Genomic DNA, 20986 nt, shown 5'->3' with positions numbered 1-20986 from the left:
TAATGCGCAAATCTGAATTACTTTCAAGCGACAATTACTAACAAGTTTCTTTTCAAATTCAAAATGAAGACTTGCTTTCAACACTAGAAAGACTACTAATTCAGATCAAATACAACAGTAACAGGGTAATCAACTATCAAGAGCAATCAAACTCTCTTCCATGACTGAAAATGACACTTGCGACACTTTCAAATCAAGAAACGACAGTACAATTACGTTACTCTTTTGCAAAGGAGAACTGAAAATGACTCAACAAATACAAAAAACATTTACAGTTCTTTGCACAATGGAGGTGGAATATCAGCAAGGAAAGGGGTTTCAAACAGAGCTATACTGACTACAGGCATCAAAACTCATGAATAGAACTGAAAAGAATGAACACAGAAACCAAAATTGAGGAACAATGCCTAGTCTGATCAGCGCACCTATAACACAGTGAACTTGAAATGCAGCGCACCTACTACACTCGGGAAGTGCGCTAAATTTCAGATTCACAGAACAGAGACCACGCTAGGTCAGAGACGAGACTTTGCTTGGGTTCTGGGTCACAGTTTGTAGTTAAGTTCAGGGATTTTGGCCGACCAAGTGGTAATCAGTAAATCAACAATAGGGGTAGATCTAAGGAGGTTACTAGAGCCACCACAAGGGAAATTAGAGAGTTTGTAAATCAGTTTTTTAATTCATAAACAAAACCTGGAGATTGAATGAAGCGACATTTATCTACTTTGCATTTGCATAGCAAATGCAGTTCGAAAGCTACCTGGCTCGACTTCAGGCTCCGTCTGTAAGTTTATAAAGTAAACAAAAATGTAGATAAACAAACAACCTAGTCGCTCCCCAGTGGAGTCGCCATTTTGTGATAGGGAATAGTGTCTATGCAGAACTGCTAATCCCACTAAGGTGTGGTAGCCACCTTAGAAACAAACAAAGTAAAGCTACTTTCATTTTCCTTTATGAAATATAGATGAGAGAAGAATAAAGGAGACCAACCTCTGTCTTGTGCTTTGCTCCTAGTTCAATTCCTCTCTCTTATGATAGTCTTTTGCTACTTGCTTCCTTGTACACCCAGCTTCACAGAGTACTTGTAGAATCAAAGCAGCATAACACTATACAAGAACATGGATCTATTATCATAAAAAATCTAGGATCAGATGTAAATTGACCATACAAATGCATGAAACATAAATGACACAAGAGTATGGAGGAAAACTTGAATAGCTTTATTGATAATCAAGAAAGGGCCAAGAGAGTTACAACTAGTTGTTCTGACCCAGCATCATCCTCTCAGCAAGTGAGCCCTTCTTCACCTCATGAAAAGCTTAGATCACCCAACACTATGATGTTGCCTCAAGAAACCAACAACAATTCCTTACAAGATGCAAAATTCCAGCCTCCGAATCTCTGGGATGAGGGATCCATATATAGATATATATAAGGGAGATGAGTCAGCTTGTGATTTGATTAGTGTCTTCCCTCTGATAGTTTTTGCTTCCACTTGGAGATTGATGATCTATTACTCATCCTGGTCGAATTCAGAGAGGCAAGTGTCACAAGAGAAGTTTTTGGAAGATTCCATGCCTCTCCACCTCGCAGATTGACACTGCCATTTGTCACTTCTCGCCCATCGCACCCCATAGAAGGGATTTTTGAAATGCAACGCACCCAAAGAGTGTACTTAGGTGAGATGCAATGCACTTTGCCTATGGAGCAGGTGAAATGATCCTGTTTTGACTAGTTCTGAGTAGTTTTTCATGGAGAACTTCTGGGAGAAGCTGTAATCAGTTGACCTTGTTCCTTTAGAGGTTAGAACAACACTTTTAGGGACTTAGGAGCCCTTTGTTTATGGACATTTTATGCCTGGGGTTGCAGTGCCCAAAAATGTCTATAACACTCACGGGTATGACAGATCACAGAGCCCTAGAAGAGAGGCTTGTGTAGCTTACTGAGCTTGAGGAAGAAAGGTTTCTGGCCGGATTTCACAAACAGGTCCAAAAGCAGCATGAAAAAGCATGGCATGATCGACACGTTAAACTGTGCACCTTTAAGGTAAATGATTTGGTTTTGTTATATGACAACAAGTTTGATAAATTTCAAGGGAAATTTAGGATGCATTGGCTAGGGCGCTATGTCATTAAGGAGATAACTGACAGTGGAGCAGTTTAGTTGGTTAAATTGAATGGAGATCCCTTCCCAGGAAAGGTGAATGGCAGTCGATTGAAGCCATACACTAGTGATTCGGCCAGGTGACTATATGAATGTAGCATAGTCTTAGTGCTCCAAGCAGTTTAAATGAGGCGCGGGACTATAAACTACACTGCCCGAGTTGGGGAACTACATGATTGGAGAGTTATGCAGAACAAGGAGATGTCAAAAGGTTCGTGACAATGCGGAGAGAGCTGCACTACCTGGGGAGAAATCACACAAGTCAGCTGGAAAGTGACTATTAAAGTCATTGTTCATGATTTGACGATGAGAATGCGCCCAAATAGAGCAGGTAGCCAGCATTTAAGATGAAATTTATGGGTAAGATCCTTGAAAATATTTCACCAATCCAAAATTAATGAACCAAATTTGGGGGGAACGGTCAAATTTGAAATCAAAATGGCTTATAAATTACATGTGGCTGCCCAACGAAAAACAATTTGCATTTTTAGCATTGAGTTGGTGAGCTCTCAAACGTGCATGAACCACACATTTTTAGAAGAATTGCTTGACTTCCTAGCGTTTGATCGATTTCCATAGTCTGACCGCAATTTCATCAGTAACATTATCATAGGATCAGAAGCTATGGATGCCGATGCAGTGATAGCCGAGGGGGCTATGCAGGAGGTTATTATGGAGATAGAGGGAGCTACTCTAGAGGTTGCAGAGGTACTAGCTGAAGTCCCCAAGTCACAACAAATGCCTAGATCGAGCCTACCCCAACCAAGGAGAGTGTGAAGGATAAGAAGGGAAAGCAGGCCACGATACCGATGCACGCAACGCCTACAAGAAATGCACAGAAGGACAAGACCACTGCATAGGAAAATGGAAAAATTATTAACTTTGAGCTGGAGGTGGAAGAGATTGAGGACATCCCGATGGATGATGAGGATTTGGGGATGGAAGTGGAGGACATTGAAGTCAAGGGTTCTCACCCTATCACTAAGTTTCTTGAATACGTCCCTCAACATGAGGGCGAGACCAATGTCCCAAAGGAAATTGATGAAAGCAAGGTCACCTTGCACATACCTCTGCTGCGAGAGGAGATTTTCTTTGAAGGACCACGCTTGAGGCAGGTAATGCTGTTAAAATTGGAAGACTAGGACTTAACTGACACTGAGAAGTTCCCTCTCCTGGCGACAAAACAACTAATGTAGCATGTTGTTCACCCAACTACCGGGATGACTACATTGGAACTGGGGAAGTGGCTCAGGGGTGTAGACAAGGCAGGTCTGCTCAACCTGCTATGGGTGCCACACTACAAGCACACACCCATTACAGTATTGGTAATCAAGCAGCTACTATGCTTGGTTCATGATGGGTGTCTATGGCTGGAGGAGCCGCTACCCATCACTAACAAGTTGATCCATAGGATCACACAGTTGGTCTATACAGGAGAGCATCTGGCCGTGATGTTTGGAAGAAAAGATGGCGAGCAGGTCCTCGTGGAGGCCATGAAGGAGAAATTGAAGCTCGTGGAGAAGCCACAAGTCTATGCCATCTCGAGTATCTACAATCCTGCAGTCAAGGTGGTCATGCAGATTTTGGTAGGAAAGGTTATGAGGAAGTGTCACATAGATGAAGTGCCAACACTTGTCATCACTCTAGTGGCCCAATGCATTGAAGGAGTTCAGTTTAATTGGGCGTGCTATCTCTGCAGTGAGTTCCTCATGAATTACCACAAGGCACAGGAGCTCAGAAAGACATTCCACTATGCATGGCTCTTGTTTTCAATTGTAGAGGTAACCTAGGAGCTTCTTGAAGACAGTCAATTCCCCTCATTCATGCCAGACCTACCAGAAGTAGCAAAGTACGCTTTGCTGTGGGAAACCAAGGATGATCAGTGCATCAGGGATAGCAAGATCTTCTGGATCTTGATGAAAATGAATATACACATGGCTATCAATCACAAGATGCAATTTTCGCTACTATGTTTTCCAATTGTAGGAGTACGTAGATTTTAAGGTAGACTTTCAGTGCGTATCGATCAGGGCACGGAAGGACCCTGAGAATAAGTGGCATGAAATTTCTTACTTGGAAACTGATGATGTGATTGATGTTATTCTTGATCACTGGTCAACATATTGGTGCACTGCCTTAGACTCGGCGGTGGGATCGGGAAAGTCTACCGCGCAGCGCAAAAAGGAGGAGGCTAAGCTCAAGATGGCATAGCTGGCTGAGAAGAGGAAGAAGGAGGTTGCTGACAAGGCCCAGGTTGAGTGAAATGCCACACAGCAGGTGAAAGAGCAGACAGTTGGAGAAGAGCACTACTCTGAAAAAGGTGCAAGGTCACCCTTGCCCGAAATAGAGCAATGAATAGACAAGCAAACAGAGAAACACAGAGTAGACCTGCAGATGGCATTGCACCATATCGAGCACCATAAAGGACAGGAAAAAGTTGGGTTGTGAAAGAAATCCATGGCTAGTAAGACGTCGTTGGACCTAATCACCCTAACCGAGGGAGATTTGAACGACATTGGATATATGGTGCGGATGTCACCACGGAGGTACTACAGCAGTTCGAGCAGTAGCAGCTCCGTGCATCACAGGCTGGCGTGGTGTCCACCAACCTCACCATTGGTACTTATGAAGCCACCGTGATGCTACATGCAAAGGAATCCCAAGCAACAATACTCTCGGAGGGAGCATCGACCACAAATATCAAAGTTGACAGGCCCGCTGACAGCACCCTCTAGGGAGTAGGGCTAAACTTAGCATCGCTTCCTGGTGAGGCACTCCACCTACTACAGAATGGAGTTATCACAGAGCTAAGGGCCCATGAACAGTGAGCTTTTCAGGTGATAAATGAGTAGTCAGTGACTAATGTACAGCTGGCCCTATAGCGAGACTCTGCCATCGCCATTGTGAATGACGTAATCGACCAAAAAAAGTGCATAGTTCAGGTCATGGAGGAAGCATGCTGAATGGTCTCGGAGTTGGCCATTCCAGAGGAAGAACCTGTAGAGGTGCGCATTCAGAAACTTTCTATAGGGGTGTATGATGCTCGCATAAAGTTGGCTAAGGTTCAAATAGAGCTGAACCTCCATCTTGGAGAGTTGTAGTTGAAGGCCCAGCGATAGTGGCAATAAATAGTGTTGTAGCAGACTGCACATGGTTGTTTGAATAGTCATTCGAGGTCCTGACTAGTTTGCAAGAATATCCTAATGTACAGAGGCTAGAGACAGAGGCGCGAGAACTACAGTAGCACTATGACAAGGTGAAAGGGACAACGTGCACCGTCACCCTCACACAAAGACTTGTGAAGTTGTAGGAGGCCAAAACACTGAAGGAACAGGTAGCTCAAAGAGGCAGTGTTGAAGGCACGCTTGAAGCCTTGGTTGGACGAAGCTTATTAGGTCACAACCTTCATTGAAGGCAAGCTTGCTAGTTTGTAGGAGACACAACAGAAGCTTCAAGCTGACAGTTCAGGACCAGCGACAGAGCAGTTGGTTAAAGAAGTGAAGCAGGTGGCCATGTAGTGCACCGCCGAGGTTTCCATCATACAAGTCAAGCTCGGAGGTTTTCACGCCAAGATATCCTCGGCCACAGAGTGACTCAAGGGTGAGTCACCATATTTGTGTTGTGAGCCTGTTGGGAACGGGTTCCCCTAAGAGCAGTTTTGGGGCTAAAACACCACATTTTGGGACAAGTTTGTAATAAAGTTGTAAAGTCTCCGCATTTTGTGGTCTTGAAGTGCGAAGGTGTCAAGAGTCATAAAGGGTTGTCTGCCCTTATTTTGTAAAGTGTCAAGTCAGCTGTAAATATCTACCCATGGTTCGCGGACCATGGGATTGCATACAAAGGAGCTAAGTAAGTAAGATCTAGCCAGTTGGAGAACAATTAAGCTGGGGAAGTTTTTGGTAGTAAGTTCTAAGTATTTTGGGGTCTTAGCATAGGTAGAGGCTTTGCAACTGAGTGCGCAGAGGCCTAGGGTGGAAGTCCGTAGCTGAGTGTGTGGACCCCTGCAGCTGTGTGCACAAGGTGGATAGAGTCTGTATTAAACTGCAATATATCAATAAAGAGAGTTATTATGCAATTACTGTGTATTTGATGCGCGAATGTATGTGATTATATCTGTTAAATGAATGCAAGTAAGAATATTAGTTTAGGCGATGCTAACTATAATTAATTGGTAGAATAAGTAAGACGATTAAGATAACTTGTTAACCTATACAATACATCATAATAGCAGCGTGAAAGTACCTGAACGACTGGTTAGGGCTGCATGAAGGTCAATCGTACACCTTCAGGGAGGTACTCAAGGGTGGAATAGAGGGTCGATCGATAAGCCCTAAGGCTTAGCAACCGTCGCGAAGGTAGGAATAGGGGGTATAAACCGACATCATGACCATCTTAGGGTGCAGAAAGTTGGTTCCAGCATACCCCCATACTACTTTGGGTGAGACTTTAGTTTGCGCTCCACGGGATGATGCCGAAAGGGCCAATAGTGTAGGGATTTGTTTGGCTGACTAAAGTTGAACCTGGGTCAGGGCCCACGAAGCGAAAATCAAGCCCTCTACTTTACAAATGAGATAGAGGATGATACTATCAACACATTTATTAGTAGTCCTCATGTTATTGTAGATCTAACTTGACAATTTTTTGAATCAATTATGCGCTGTGAAACACAGGAAACTATCAAATCTTCAACCAAAGGTGAATACTTTCTTATAACAACACTTTTTGAGCCAGGGAAGACATTTAGTATCGACTCGAATCTTTCACTAGCCCAGGCTAAGTATCTCCTAAAGATCCTTGGAGAATGGAAAGAAGCTTTTGCCTAGGATCATACTAATATGAAAGATATCCTTACTGATTTGTTTAATCATCATATCTACATTAAAGAAGATTGTCGACCTGTGAGACAACCCCGAAGAAGGATGAACCTTGCCTTGAAGAACATTGTCAAAGAAGAGCTCCAGAAGTTATTGGATATAGGATTTATTTACCTAATCTCGGACTGGCAGTGGGTATCCCCGCTAGTCATGATTCCTAAAAAGAATGGTAAATGGCATATTTGTGTAGACTATAAGGAGTTGAATAAAGCAACCTTGAAATATCATTTTACCCTTCCATTTATCGACCAAGTCCTTGATACTCTAGCCAGGAAGAAGTTTTTCTATTTCTTGGATGGGTTTAGCGGGTATAACCAAATCCAAATAGCTTCTGAGGATCAGGACAAGACTATTTTTACATGCCCTTGGGGAGCATTTGCTTACCGAGTCCTTCCATTTGGTCTTCATAATGTGGCTGCTACCTTTCAAAGGGAAGTACTAGGGATTTTTTCTAATTTACTTGATGACAATGTTGAAATTTATGTGGATGATTTTACACCATATGGGGGGTCATTCGAAGAAGGGTTGGAAAACTTGGAGAAAGTCCTTAAAAGGTGTAAAAAAATGCATGTTTATGTGTGTACAATGAAATGTCATATGATGAGAGAAGAGGGAGTAGTGCTCAGACATTTTCTTTCGGTTGTGTTGACGCTACAAATGTTCACTATGACAACAAGGGCATCTAACCCAATTTCAGACCCTAATCAGATCTACTTTTGTTTAGAATGACTAGTTCTGACGGGTTTAGAGGATCCTGTAAACTGTTATATGTGTTGAAAGATTACTTCTTAGAGGAAGACTTCAATTAAATCAAAAAATGAAATAGCTAACCTATATGTATCAGATCCTATCTACACTAATTCTAACTACTTATGCTAGTCCTAACTATTCTAATCTATCCTGCAGGAGCAAAAGGAAGTTAAACATCACATATAAATTCCAAGTTTTAATGAATCAATTACTAGTTCATAGATGAACAAGGCTGTATTAAATCTTAATTGCAAGCTAATTAATTATACAGGAATACACATTCATTTCCATACAAATAAAAACTCAACTGATGTTTAACAAGGTCTCGAATCAACAATCGCTCATGAATTAACCCTGGTAACAAATCGTATTTGAATATCCAAGACTAGTCACGAGTTGTCTATTATCAATATGCACAAAACAAATCATATTTATATTTATGCAAGCAACAACATCCTGATTCTAAACACATGAAAGGAGAGGCAAATGAATCTAAAAATGGCTCTTTCTCGACCAAACAATCTTCTTTATTCACAATAAATCGAAAGCTGTCCTACCAAAAAAAATTCCTTCCCTCATCTCCGGAGGTAATATTTATGACGAAGGAAATGACCCTCGGTCTCTCATTTAACTTTTCACCTCTCCCCTCTTTTCAATATACAAATAAAAATATACAAACATAGAATAGTTGGTGTAACCGCTGACACGTAGAAGGAATATATACTGGAGCGCTTCATTTCCAAGGGAAATGAATAGAGCTTGATTAGAAGAGGATGACTATGTGCCATCTCTTCATGATGAAACCTGGGACAATTTCGCTTTTGGAATACATAGGCAACACATGGAAACCAGACCGAGAATGCCTAAGGCCAAATCTTTAAATGGAACACATCTGCACATATGAACTCTTCGGATCTGCTCATGCGTATTTTACTCCTCCCCTGCAGAGATAATTAACATTAGTTTTATGATTATGAAATATGAAAACATGATCACAAACAAACCTTGCATTCAGCCACAGTTTCTATTTAATCTTGCAATGCAGAGCAACTATAATTATCAAACCATCGAGCCTGTTGTGACACGTATTCTTGTCACCCCTAATATTCATTTTTACTCGAGGGTTGCCTTAACAACGCTTCAAAGGCAAACCATTCACTTTACAGGATTCTCCTTTGAAAACATAGACCACACCATTTTAGTGAAATACATGGGAATACACGGGAAAACCTACCACCGACCATAAGGCTAGACTTCAAACATTATGCACCTAGGCATATAATTATCATCAAGTCCGCCATATCACATCGCACCTTATGTTTAAGCTTTGGGCTCTTCCGATTGTGCTTTGTGACAGGCCAGACCTGAAATATATATGTGTTGCGGTTGATAATGCTAGTAGGTCTGCAATATAAGACTTCCCTTTGAAAACCCAGACCCAGCACTTTATTGAAATACACTGGAAAACATAGGAAAACCCGCGGCCGGACCATAAGGCCGGACTTCAAATATTATGTGCCTGGGCATATAATTATCTCTAGGTTTGGTCATCACCCCTTTGCATATTCCATAAGCCCCGGGCTCTGTCGATTTCGAAGTGCAATTAGGGGAAAGGAACCTAGAAATGTATATATTATGGTTAATACTGCCAGCGGGTCCACCGTATTGCATCGCAATGCTTCAATGGCGAGCGAATGGACCTTGGGTTTCATTGAAGCGCGATTGCGATATGCGTCGGGGTTTGGACCCAAAATATATATGTTGTGGTTAATGATCCCGACATGTCCAGTAGATCATGGTGCGCCTTATATAAAAGCCTTGGACCTCGTCGATTGCAATATGTGATGGGGCTCCGGACCCAAAATATATATGTTGTGGTTAATGATCCTGGTGGGTCTGGTAGATTGTGGTGCGCCTTATATACAAGCCTTGGACCTTGCTAATTGCGATATGCTATGGGGCTCGAACTCGAAATAAATATGTGTTATGGTTAACAATGTCGTCGGGTCCGGCGTATAATGGTGTGCAGTGTTGATTGCGATAAGCGAAAAGGGAAAGTTGTGCATGCTTTACAAAGCGAAAAGAGTAATAATGGGAAAAAAAGATGTGATGGAAGGTTTTGAGGGGTAAAGAGTGGGGGTGATTATATGCGTGGGCATAGGGCACCATGAACATTTATGAAGGAGTCCTGATGAAGGATAGGAATGAAGAGCTAGACTGGGTTTTGAGTGAATCACACAGCAGAGATTTATTAAAGGGGGGTCTTGAACATTAAGACTTGAAGATTTGAATCAGCACAAAGTTAAAATCCTTGGGATAAAAACAGATCATTCGGAGAAGTGAAAGACCAAACTTCTAGGGGACCCATTCAAATTTGCTACCAGAGCATGTTTTAATAGGGTGGTGGTTGTGGCCACAACAGGCCACTAGAATACAAGTGGATCCTGCCAAGGTAAAGGTAATTTTTCATTTTCCTATTCCCAGGACACCGACCTAGGTATGTAGTTTTATTGGTTGTACTAGTTACTATAGGAATTTTTTCCAAGATCGTGTTTCCACTTTTTCAGCTGTTAATTAAAGATGCATAATTTTTATGGACAACTGATTGTGAAGTAGCTTTGAGAAGATCAAGGAACTAATCTTCTAAGCTTCAGGCTTACGTGTTCCCAACTGGGAAATCCCATTTCATATCCATGTAGATGCCTCTTAAATAGCTGTAGGTGCAGTGTTGGAAAATCAAGAAGATAAGAAGTTGTATGCATTCTATTACATCAACAAGAATTTAATGTCTGCTGAGCTAAACTATACGGTAACAGAGAAGGAATTCTTGGCTTTCATCTATGTTGTTAATCAATTTCAACACTATATTACTAGGTATCCTACTTTTGTACACACTAATAATGCAACAATCAGGTATTTCATAAACAAGCCTGTAACTGCTAGGCGTATAACAAGGTGGTTGTTATTACTTCAAGAGTTTGATATCACCATTATAGATAAACCAGGAAAGGATAACGTAGTTGTCCATTTTCTATCTAGATTAAATGCTGATAATGAAGGAGAACCTGTAGAAGATAATTTTCTAGATGAACATTTATTTTAAATTTCTACTAATACCCCTTGGTATGCATACATTGCTAACTATTTGGCTACAAGAAAAGTACCTCATAATTTGTCATACAGGGAACAATAGAGGATTATTCATCACAATGCCTATTACTCATGGATAGCAGGATATCTATTTTATACAGTGGGTGATCAACAGATCCATCGTTGTGTAGCAGAAAGTGACATCTATGAGGTTTTGGAAGTTGCTTGTGATGGCCTTGTGGGGGGAATTTCACAAACAATCAAACTGGACACAAGGTGTTACAGATGGTATATTATTGGCCCTCTATCTTCAGTGATGCACAAAATTATGTTCGAAGATGTGATAGCTGCCAACGAATGGGTCAGCCTGGTTGCTTAGATGAAATTCCATTACAGCCATAGGTAGTTCTTGAGCCCTTAGAAAGATGGGCTATTGACTTTGTGGGTCCATTTAACCCACCTTCACATCAGAAAGTCCACATTTTAGCCTACACAGATTATGTGACGAAGTGGGTAGAAGCAAAGGCTGTAACAAAAGCAACAGAGTAGGTTTTCTAAGACATTTTAGTTGAAGAAATCTTTGCTAGATATGGTACTCTGAGAGAGATAATTTCAAATGGAGGAGCACAGTTCACATCATGCATGATATCAAAGCTTATGGAAAAATATGGGATCAAGCATAGGATAACAACCTAATATCATCCTCAGGAAAACGATCAAGTGGAGAGCACAAACAAAGTATTGGAAACCATTATCACCAAGATCATGAGAAATCATCACCAGGATTGGGTTGAAAAACTCTCTGAAGCTCCTTGGGTGTATAGAACAACATGGTGGAACATGACAGGATTCTCACCATTTGAACTTGTCTATGGTAAATCCCCATTATTCTCGGTGGAATTTCAAATCAGTATGCTCCGAACAGTTTTGCAAGTAGGATTACACCTCTTAGAGGTGAAGAAACACCACCTGAAACAACTAAATGAACTAGATGAAATTCATTTAATGGTTGTCCAGAGGACTACTGTCATAGAACAGCAGAGAGAAAAATGGCGCGATAAATTTATTAAAAATAAGGTGTTTCATAGAGGGGATTAGGAATTACTATATGTTTCCCATTTTAAGGATTTTAAGGGAAAGCTTCGCTCGCGATGGCTAGGCCCATATGAGTTTGATGCAGTATTTTACAATGGGACTATCAGATTGGTTACAATCGATGATTCCCATGTTTATTTTTTTGTGAATGGACATCGACTTAGACTTTACCACCGCCGAACCTCCAGAGAAGCCTTCATCAAGAATCTCTCTGAAAAATCTGGATTAAAGATATATATATAATGCTGTTACTACTCACTTGTTTGTTTTTTTGCAGGAGTTACTATTAAGGCACAATAAGTGAGGAGCTAAAAATTTCTCGAGTAATTGGGATAGTCACTCCACTGACACTCATCTTCTTGGAAAATTTTCTAAGTTTCGAATGTTGTTACTCCTCGAGTGTTGTTACTCCATTGTTGTTGTTACTCTCAGAAATTTTCGAAGTATCAGATGTTGTTACTCCTGGGATGCTATTACTCCATTGTTGTTGTTACTCCCAAAAATTTTCTAAGTATCAGATGCTGTTACTCTTAGGACGTTGTTACTCCTTGGTTAATGTTACTCCTCGGATGTTGTTACTCATTAGATGATGTTACTTCTTGGATGCTGTTACTCCTTGGATGTTGTTACTCCTCCGATGATGTTACTCCTTGGATGTTGTTACTCCTCGAATGTTGTTACTCCTTAGGTGTTGTTACTCCTCGGATGCTGTTACTCCTCAGATGTTGTTACTCCTCAGTTTTCGTTACTCTACCGATGTTGTTACTCCTCGGTTGCTGTTACTCTACTGTTACTGTTACTCTGCTGTTGCTATTACTCTACCGATGTTGTTACTCCTCAGTTTTTGTTACTTCGCTGATGTTGTTACTCCATTGTTACTCTGCCAACTGTCACTTCTCTTAGGTAGGTTGCGAGGTACGTCTCCATTGAATTTTACGGATTTAATTAAATATTTCATGGACAAGACATTAATATGTCATGGACGGCTATTTATAAGTTGGGGGGGGGGGGGGGGGGTGTCGTCATAATTAAATGATGGCATAATTAAACCACACTAATGATTAATCCATTACCATCATTAAACCTTGTGCGATGGTACACTCCATGATCTCCATCATTATTTCGCATAATCATTGGCATGCATTGGGATTTGAAACATGTACCTTCTCATTTAATGCAAAATAATTACCACATCATTCACCACGTTCACCATAATCCACCATGATTCTCTACAATTGTCGAGAAAGCACCTCCAGTTTTACCATCGTTCCACCTCATTCATTTTTTTTACCATGTTGTTACTGTAGGAAGTTGGTCATTGTCACTCCTCCCAATGGTCTCCTGCGTCTAAAGTGTTATTACTATTTCTATAGGATGGGTGGACTGGTTGTGCGTCATGAACCCAAGGATACAACCCTGGTCCACAACAATACAGATGCATGGTGGGTCTTTCTAGATGCAAGATGGGATATTCATTCAACAGATTGCAGGGGTTCGATGAGGGGATCATGGTAGAATTCACAATGAATTTGGATGAGAATTCTCGTGGGTTAAAGGATTATAAATCCCTGTCATAGAGGAGTCCATTGCAGAAGTTAGTGGGTTAACACAGTAGGGACAGAAGTGGTTCTTAAGGAAGGCTCCGCTACCCGAATTCCCGCAATTATTTTTGCAGGCTGGAGAACGCATTGTTCTCAAGAGAAGGGGGTATGACCGTAAGTCCTTATCGCATCCATGGGGTGAGGTAGTAGGATTTGTCATGAAATATATAACTTGTGAAGGGTGTTTTACCACCCTATTCAAATACCAATTCAAAATTCTAGCCCATCTTCAATTTTCACAGGCACAAGTTCATCCTCTGAACACGACTTTCTTCTTGATGAAGAGTCTTCAACTTATGGCACAGTTCACTCGGAACTCATGCCAAGTGTTGGCAGTCCTCACAAACCATGGATTGGTCCAACTATTTTTCATGCATGCATTGACCCAATTGCAAGTACCTTGGGCACAATTCCTTGAGATGACTGAGGAGGAAGTAGCAACTATTATAACTGCTAGTGAGGAGGAGCACAAGGAATTGGAGGTGCAAGAACCAACCTCTCCTGCTGGTACAACATGAGAGGAAGAAGAGCCTAAGGAATTGGGAGAGGAAGAACTAACATCTCCTACTGGTACAGTAGGAGGAGAGGAAGAACCGAAAGGATTAGAGGAAGATCCAACATCTCCTGCTAGTACAACAGGAGGAGAAGAAGAGCCTGAGTAAATGGAGAAAGAAGAAGAGGAACTAGAAGAGATGGAAATGGAAGTAGAAGAAGTAGTTGGTGACATAGTGGAGGCTATCACACAAGAACCAGCCCAGTCTGTGTAACTTGTTAATGCAGATATGGAAATGAAAGAAATTGTGGAACCTATTATTGCAGACATGGAAGTGGAGGAAATAGTTGGTGACACAGTCGAGGCTATCACACAAGAACGAACCCCATCTGTGGAACCTGTTAATAAATAAATGGAAGTGGAGGAAACAATCGGTGATATGGTCAAGGCTGCCACACAAGAACCAACCTTGGCTGTAGAACCTATCGATGAAGATATGAAGATAATGGATTAATTTGATGCTGTTTTGCAGGAATCAATTTTCATTAATGAAACACAAGGAGAAGAAGTTCCAGTGAAAGAGCTGGTGAGTGATGTTGTTACATCAAGACCAACATCACTTGCCCAAACAAATGTGGATGTTGAAATTAGTAGGGATGCCACACAAGAACCACTAGCAACTTAGTAAGGGTAGGATAATGTGCAAGAGACAAACCACGAGGTTGAAACTACTCCACAAGAACCAGTGTCGACCACAGGATAAGAGGCACCACATGAAGAAGACTCAGCCCAATTGAGGAATGAAGGTGAGGAGGAAAAAGAGTTAGAGGTAGCCGACAAGACCGGTATAGGCTAGGTGGAGGACATTCCCCACTTTCCATTTTAGGACAGTATGCCAAGAGAAGTGAGAAAGGTACGTTCCCCCCGTGATTTAATAGAAGAAATTATTGTTCCTCCCATATTGAAGTACGTCGGCCCGAAGGAGGGCACAACCATTATTGGCTCATTACTTGTAGATTCCCAGCAAGAGCTTCTTGAAGAACAGGCCAAGAAATAAATTTTTACAGTAGGATTGGAGCAGAGGGAAATCAATGAAGGCACTATCCAGGTGACAGATGTTCTCAAATTAAGATGAGTCGAGGAAGAAAGTGCTCCCGAGGACAGAAAACCAAGTAAGGAAGACCTGGTAAAGGAGCTAGCCGATGCCTCTAAAGGAAATACACCACCACTTGAACCTGATGCGGGGCTAGGAAATGGATTCACCATTAAAGAATAATGGGTGGAAGAGTGTGAGAGAAGGAGACTACCTCTCAAGGAGAGGCATCAACATCAAATCAAAGAAACCATGTGGCTAAAGATGGAGGTTTGGAAGCTGAGGAAGCAAGTATCTCAGCTGAAAAGGAAGGAAAAGAAATATAAATGGAAGGTTGTAAGGCCCAAGTTCAAGGTCTCCTCAACAGCTATATAAATAGAATATGTTCCCACAACTTCTGCTACTACATAGATTGGTCCTATAGAACAGTTGTTTGAGGCCCGATAATTCTTCCTAGTGGACAAAATTCAAAAATGGAAATCTGCCATGAATGAAAAAAAGAAGGAGACAGTGAGGGTTCGAGAGTAGGCCGCGAAAACTGTCACGGAGTATGTAGACCAGCTGGAAAAATAAAAGTAGAGGCATGAGAAACAACAAAGAAAGATAAGGGATTTGGAAGGGCGGATACAGGTGTTGAAGGCAGATAAGAAACATATGTTTACCCTAGCACTGCAGGTAATGCCCTATCAATCTCACTCCCATAGCTATGCTTTTTTTCTTCATGAGAAATTCTTTTTCTTCTGCCTAGAAAGCATCTATAAGGAGATCAGCCATGAGATCGAAGACCTGATACAATTCCTTCATATTATAAGAATCCATGATATCGTGAACCAACACTTGATGTGTGAGCTCTACATGCATGGTTATTTCTTGAGAGATGACAAGAGCTTTAGCCTAGTTCTTTTCGTGAGAGATGTTCACCTGAGAGCCTTCACCTCCTACACCATTAACTAGGTTAAATGGAGGAAGGCTTATGATACTTTTGAAAGGAATCAAGCTAAAAATCCACTGATGATAAGGTGAGAGAATGGTTAGTTAGTAACTATTTATAACAAGCACTCCACCTTTATATAGTTTGAGGGATCTAAGGAACAAATGTTGGAAACACAAAGATGGTGTACTGAACTCTACGTCATACAGATAGTCACTTTCTAGGATGAAGCCGTTGAAAATTGTCAAATGAGATGGATGATGTCGTCCTATGTTGTCAAAAATTGGGAACCTTTTGGAGCACCCAATTTTGAATGAGCATTAGAAAGGGTGCCACATTTTGTTGCATGCATTCAGACTTGTGGGGTTTGGTGGATGGGGTTGAGGTTTCAATTTCCCCTCATTTGGTTGCTAGGAGAACATTACACTCCAGCATACAACGTGAGCAATGATTGGTGGAAGGATGTCATGATGAAAGAAGGATATAAACCTCTAGTGACAAATATGGTTGAAGAATATGACCTTTCTTAGCTTCATGCTAACCACAACCAGTCCAATCCAGATATGAAGAGACTACAAGTTGCATGAGGGCATACAGAAAGACTAGTTTGGGGGAGATGTTGGGTGCCAAATCTACATACCTTTTCCATCCATTGTCCCTCTCTCTCTCACTCCTTTTGTTTCATTTATATTCGCTAATCATTCTAAACCCACAAGGTAAGCCCTCTTCCATTGTCTTCCTGGAATATTTAATTAATGAAGTAATAGTCATGGAGATTTTACCTATGCAAGTTAGTAATCTTCACATTTCTGTAGATTTGGTGGTCAAAGGTTATAGGTGAAAATCACAGAAGAGATTCTGAGATTCCAGCACCATATTGGCAAGCACTGTAAAAACATAACATATTTTAGACCTATTATAGACCTTTCTTGTCTTTCTCTCGGCAACTAGTTGGTCGTTTCAATGATTGTATAATGATAGACATTAGCTGCCATATTGAGAGATAGTTTTCTCTGTGTATTGTATAAGAAGGGTTTCAATGCTGTGAATCAGGTTTAGCTGTGCAAGAGATTGAGATTGTAATAAAAGACTATTTAATTAATTGAATGCAAGTTATTTTTATGTTCTCTCTATAAGTTGTGAATCTACTGCAACCCTGGCCATGGAGTTGGGCCCACTCTTCCGATCAGGTGCTGTGTTATTTATGTGTGTTGTTATTTCATTTGTGTTGGTATTTCAATTTCTATTACAATACTTTAATTAATTGTTTTGAATGATTTTTATAGTTTTGCAATTTACTCTTATTTAATATCACAATGGTTCTTTCGTTAACTTAGTTATTGAATCTAAGATTAATGATTGATTGTGTCATTGCTACCTGCATATTTTTTCCATGTTACCTTGAAATAATGTACGCACCCGGATTGATAAATTAAATTTGGAAAAGGGTTGAATAGTTATTCACACTCGGACACCAACAATAATCACAACCAAACAAAGACAATATGTGATCTTCCTCAGAAGATCATTAGATAAAAAGCAATAGATACAACCATGTAACATGATGAACAAAAAATGATGTAAGGAAGAAAAAATATGTTTCCATTAATTATGAAAGATCAATAAAATGTTATACCTTCACCTCCAAGCTTCCTCTCCACAATCTAGGAGAGTCTCCCCACTATGTCAAAATATGAGTATGAAGAGTAGTAAACCAATGGAAAGATACCTCACAAGCTCACTTTGGCAGCAGAATAGCAACACAGGCTCACGATCAAGCTATCAATACTAAGTCTCCAAAATTAGTTGACCCTCTCGAATGGTCTAGTATATGTTGGAAAAAGAGAGGTCCCAAGAGGATGTATGTAGACACTCAAGACAAAGATAAGTCATAGAAGCTTCTAATTAATAAGCCCTATCCAACTTGAATAAATGAAAAAATGAACTGATCTCCTAGTGGCTAAGGCACTCTAGAAGTTATCCCTAGATGTTGGCACTGAAAGAGGGAAAAAATTCACTGGATGATCTCACAGAGAATGGTTGAGAGAAACTAAGAGGCTCTGGAAGATCCCATAGGCTATTGTGCCAGTGTCTGGGGTTCAAACTGGAGAAAAAGGAGTCTTGGGTCTGGAAAAACGTTAATCAAAGTCAAGTACTGAGGGTCACTAATCTATAGGGGTAAAATAGGTTGATAAAAAATGCCCCCTAATGTATGAGGTCAGAAGAGAAGCTGATGGCCGCAATATAGTATGATAAAACTCAGAGGTCAAAATGGTAGTGAGGAAACAAATCCAAGATGCAGATTGGAAAACTTTAGAGCTGAAGTCTCATCTGTGTTGATAACATCCCTCAGGTGGGCATACCCATGCTCCATCATAAGAAGATACAGAACATGGCCACCATAAAATACACTGTAGATCCATGACATGAAATGATAGAACATGGACACGAATACATACACAATGGATCCATGTGACTCAATAGATAGAGCATAACCACTAACAAATATAATCACAGATCTATGTCATAGTATACATCAGTAGGACTATGGACACTTGATAAATAGAGAAGTGTCCCAAGATAGTCCTCAAAGTACATGAACCATATATAACTCCAATGCAACCTGGGAAGGATGCCATATAAGAGTGTGATGTCCCTAACCCAAGGTCTTCAACATAACATCGATGGTAGGAATATACACCATTGGAATAGATGATCTAAAGTCAAACATGGTAGAAACCACTTGATTACCAACCAATGAGGTAAACATTTAATAGAGGTGAGGGAATCCACCAATGATGAAACTGGATCCCAAGGTACCTAGTACAGTCCACTAAGTGTGAATAGATGAGTTGATGTTGAACATAAGTGAAATTGACCAATCAGGATCCAATGATGTAAACCGACTATCGATCATGAGGAAGCCTGCCACTGAGCTCTACAAGATGCAAGGTACTATCGGTTCCTAGATCAAGCTCCTAGATGATGAGTTGAAATCGATAGGAGAAGATCCATGAAAGGAGGGCCTTGATGTATCCCCCATCAATAGACACTGAATAGAGGGTTAGGAGTAAGTCTGTCACACAAAATTTTGTCACTGTCCTTGTACTCGTCATCTACGATCCTAGAGGACCTCTAGAGTGTACTTGACATGCTCTCCTATCATGAAGAAACTCCCACTGTGTCCCACTTCATGAGCATAACAATTCCCTTTTGCATCATTTCCCAAAATACTTCTGTTTATCCCAGTTTAGAAGACCGGCACTAATGACCCATGTCGTCCTCGCACCGATATGTAGGGATTACAACTATCTCTAGTGTCGATTGGATTGACTGAGCCCTCTCTCATTCGTACCGATCCTCTTTTGGAATTTTTATTAAGTATGGAGCTGAAGCTTCCAGCTCTAGAAGCTTCGTAACGAAAGTCTGGTAAATGGTTAGGCCGAATGGAGTTGAGGAGGTCAGTTTGGGCTCCTTTCCCCTATTAGGATGGAACTAATCCAAGAGATAAGGCCTTCTCCCATGAGTAGAGTAATCATCTCCCTTCCATCCAAGCTATATAAACCTCTCTTTTTCCCAAGCACAAGTTAGCTTTTGGTCCTAATTATGTTTTGGCTGAATTTTTGATTTTGGAGTAGTCAGCAAGCTACCCATAGTTTGTAGCTTTCTAGATTGTGTTTAAGGGAGAATTGTGACTTTGTTTTGGTGTGAAGACTAAATGGAAGACCCTTGAGACTACCATTGTTGAGGCTATCAGTGAGATGCTAACAAAAGTATGTGGGAACCTGGATATGTCAGAGGAGAACAACAACGTCAAGACATTGGTTGCAATCTTTTCTTGAACTAATATAGATGCAACTATCGATTTATTTCCTACATGAAATGTCATCTCACATGCTTTTGGCTTAATATTTCTTGACCTGTTAGGTAGGTTGAATACAATTTGTATGTTATCACATTTGTTGTTTTCTGTTGTTTACTTGTTTCAGGTGTTTGAAGGAAGGAAACGAAAGATAGCTGGAGCGAGGAATCAAGGTCGTCACCAAGAGGAATAGTGCACTAAGTGGTAGGCCCCCTTATTTGATTCTAGCTTAAGGAGATATTCCATAGATTTTTTTTGTGGCTAGAAATGCTCTCTTGGGCTAGAGGAATTATTTGTGTCCGCACTTAGAATTTACCTGCACCACAAATTGGCGACTCCACTAGGGAAGCCAATCCTTATGTTTACTTGTTTGTAATTTCATGGTTTTGTGTGAACTTTTCTAGTATAACAATTTCCCTTTAGTCCTATCCACTTTGCCTAGTTTAGTTATATAGGTTTGAAATTTACATTAGCAAGTCAGGTCACAACCTTAACATTTTTATTTTCCTTGCATCCTCGATCAGCGTGCTTATTCTTTTAATGGTTGCGTCGATCAGCGCAAATTGCTCAAAAATAGTTGTGCTGACCTCTTTCTAGAGCTTGTTGTTAGTTTGGTAGTCGCGCCGATGCTTGTAGGTAAATATTAGGGTTTTCCCTAGATCTCGACCAGTGTGTCTTTCTCTCTCTATTTCTACCTATAATCTTGTTTAGGTTGTGTTCTCCCTGACTAGAAAGCCTCACTTGGTTTGGTTTATGTGCTTGTTGACTTTTATTCCTTTTACTTTATTTCTTGAGTCCTTGGATGGTTGGTGGCCCTAGGGCATCTAGGTTGTCATCCATTCAACTCACTGTGAACTTAGTGGGTCAAGTGATTGGTGAATTTACTCCTTGCATTTCATTTGTGGTCCTCTTGTTGCTTTGATCTTCGTCACACAAGTTTGAAAGGTCTTGTTTTCTTAAGCGTCTCTTTTCCAGTATAGGTCACATTGCTTGTCTTGTTTTTGATAGAGGCATTGCGTCATTTTTTTTTTCTC

This window comes from Pinus tabuliformis, chromosome X (genome assembly GCF_031772625.1).
Source record: "Pinus tabuliformis cultivar Carrire ecotype Pingquan chromosome X, CPIR1, whole genome shotgun sequence".
In the NCBI taxonomy this organism is placed as follows: domain Eukaryota; kingdom Viridiplantae; phylum Streptophyta; class Pinopsida; order Pinales; family Pinaceae; genus Pinus; species Pinus tabuliformis.
The sequence above is the reverse complement of the archived record's forward strand: the minus strand, read 5'-3'. Positions refer to the sequence as shown.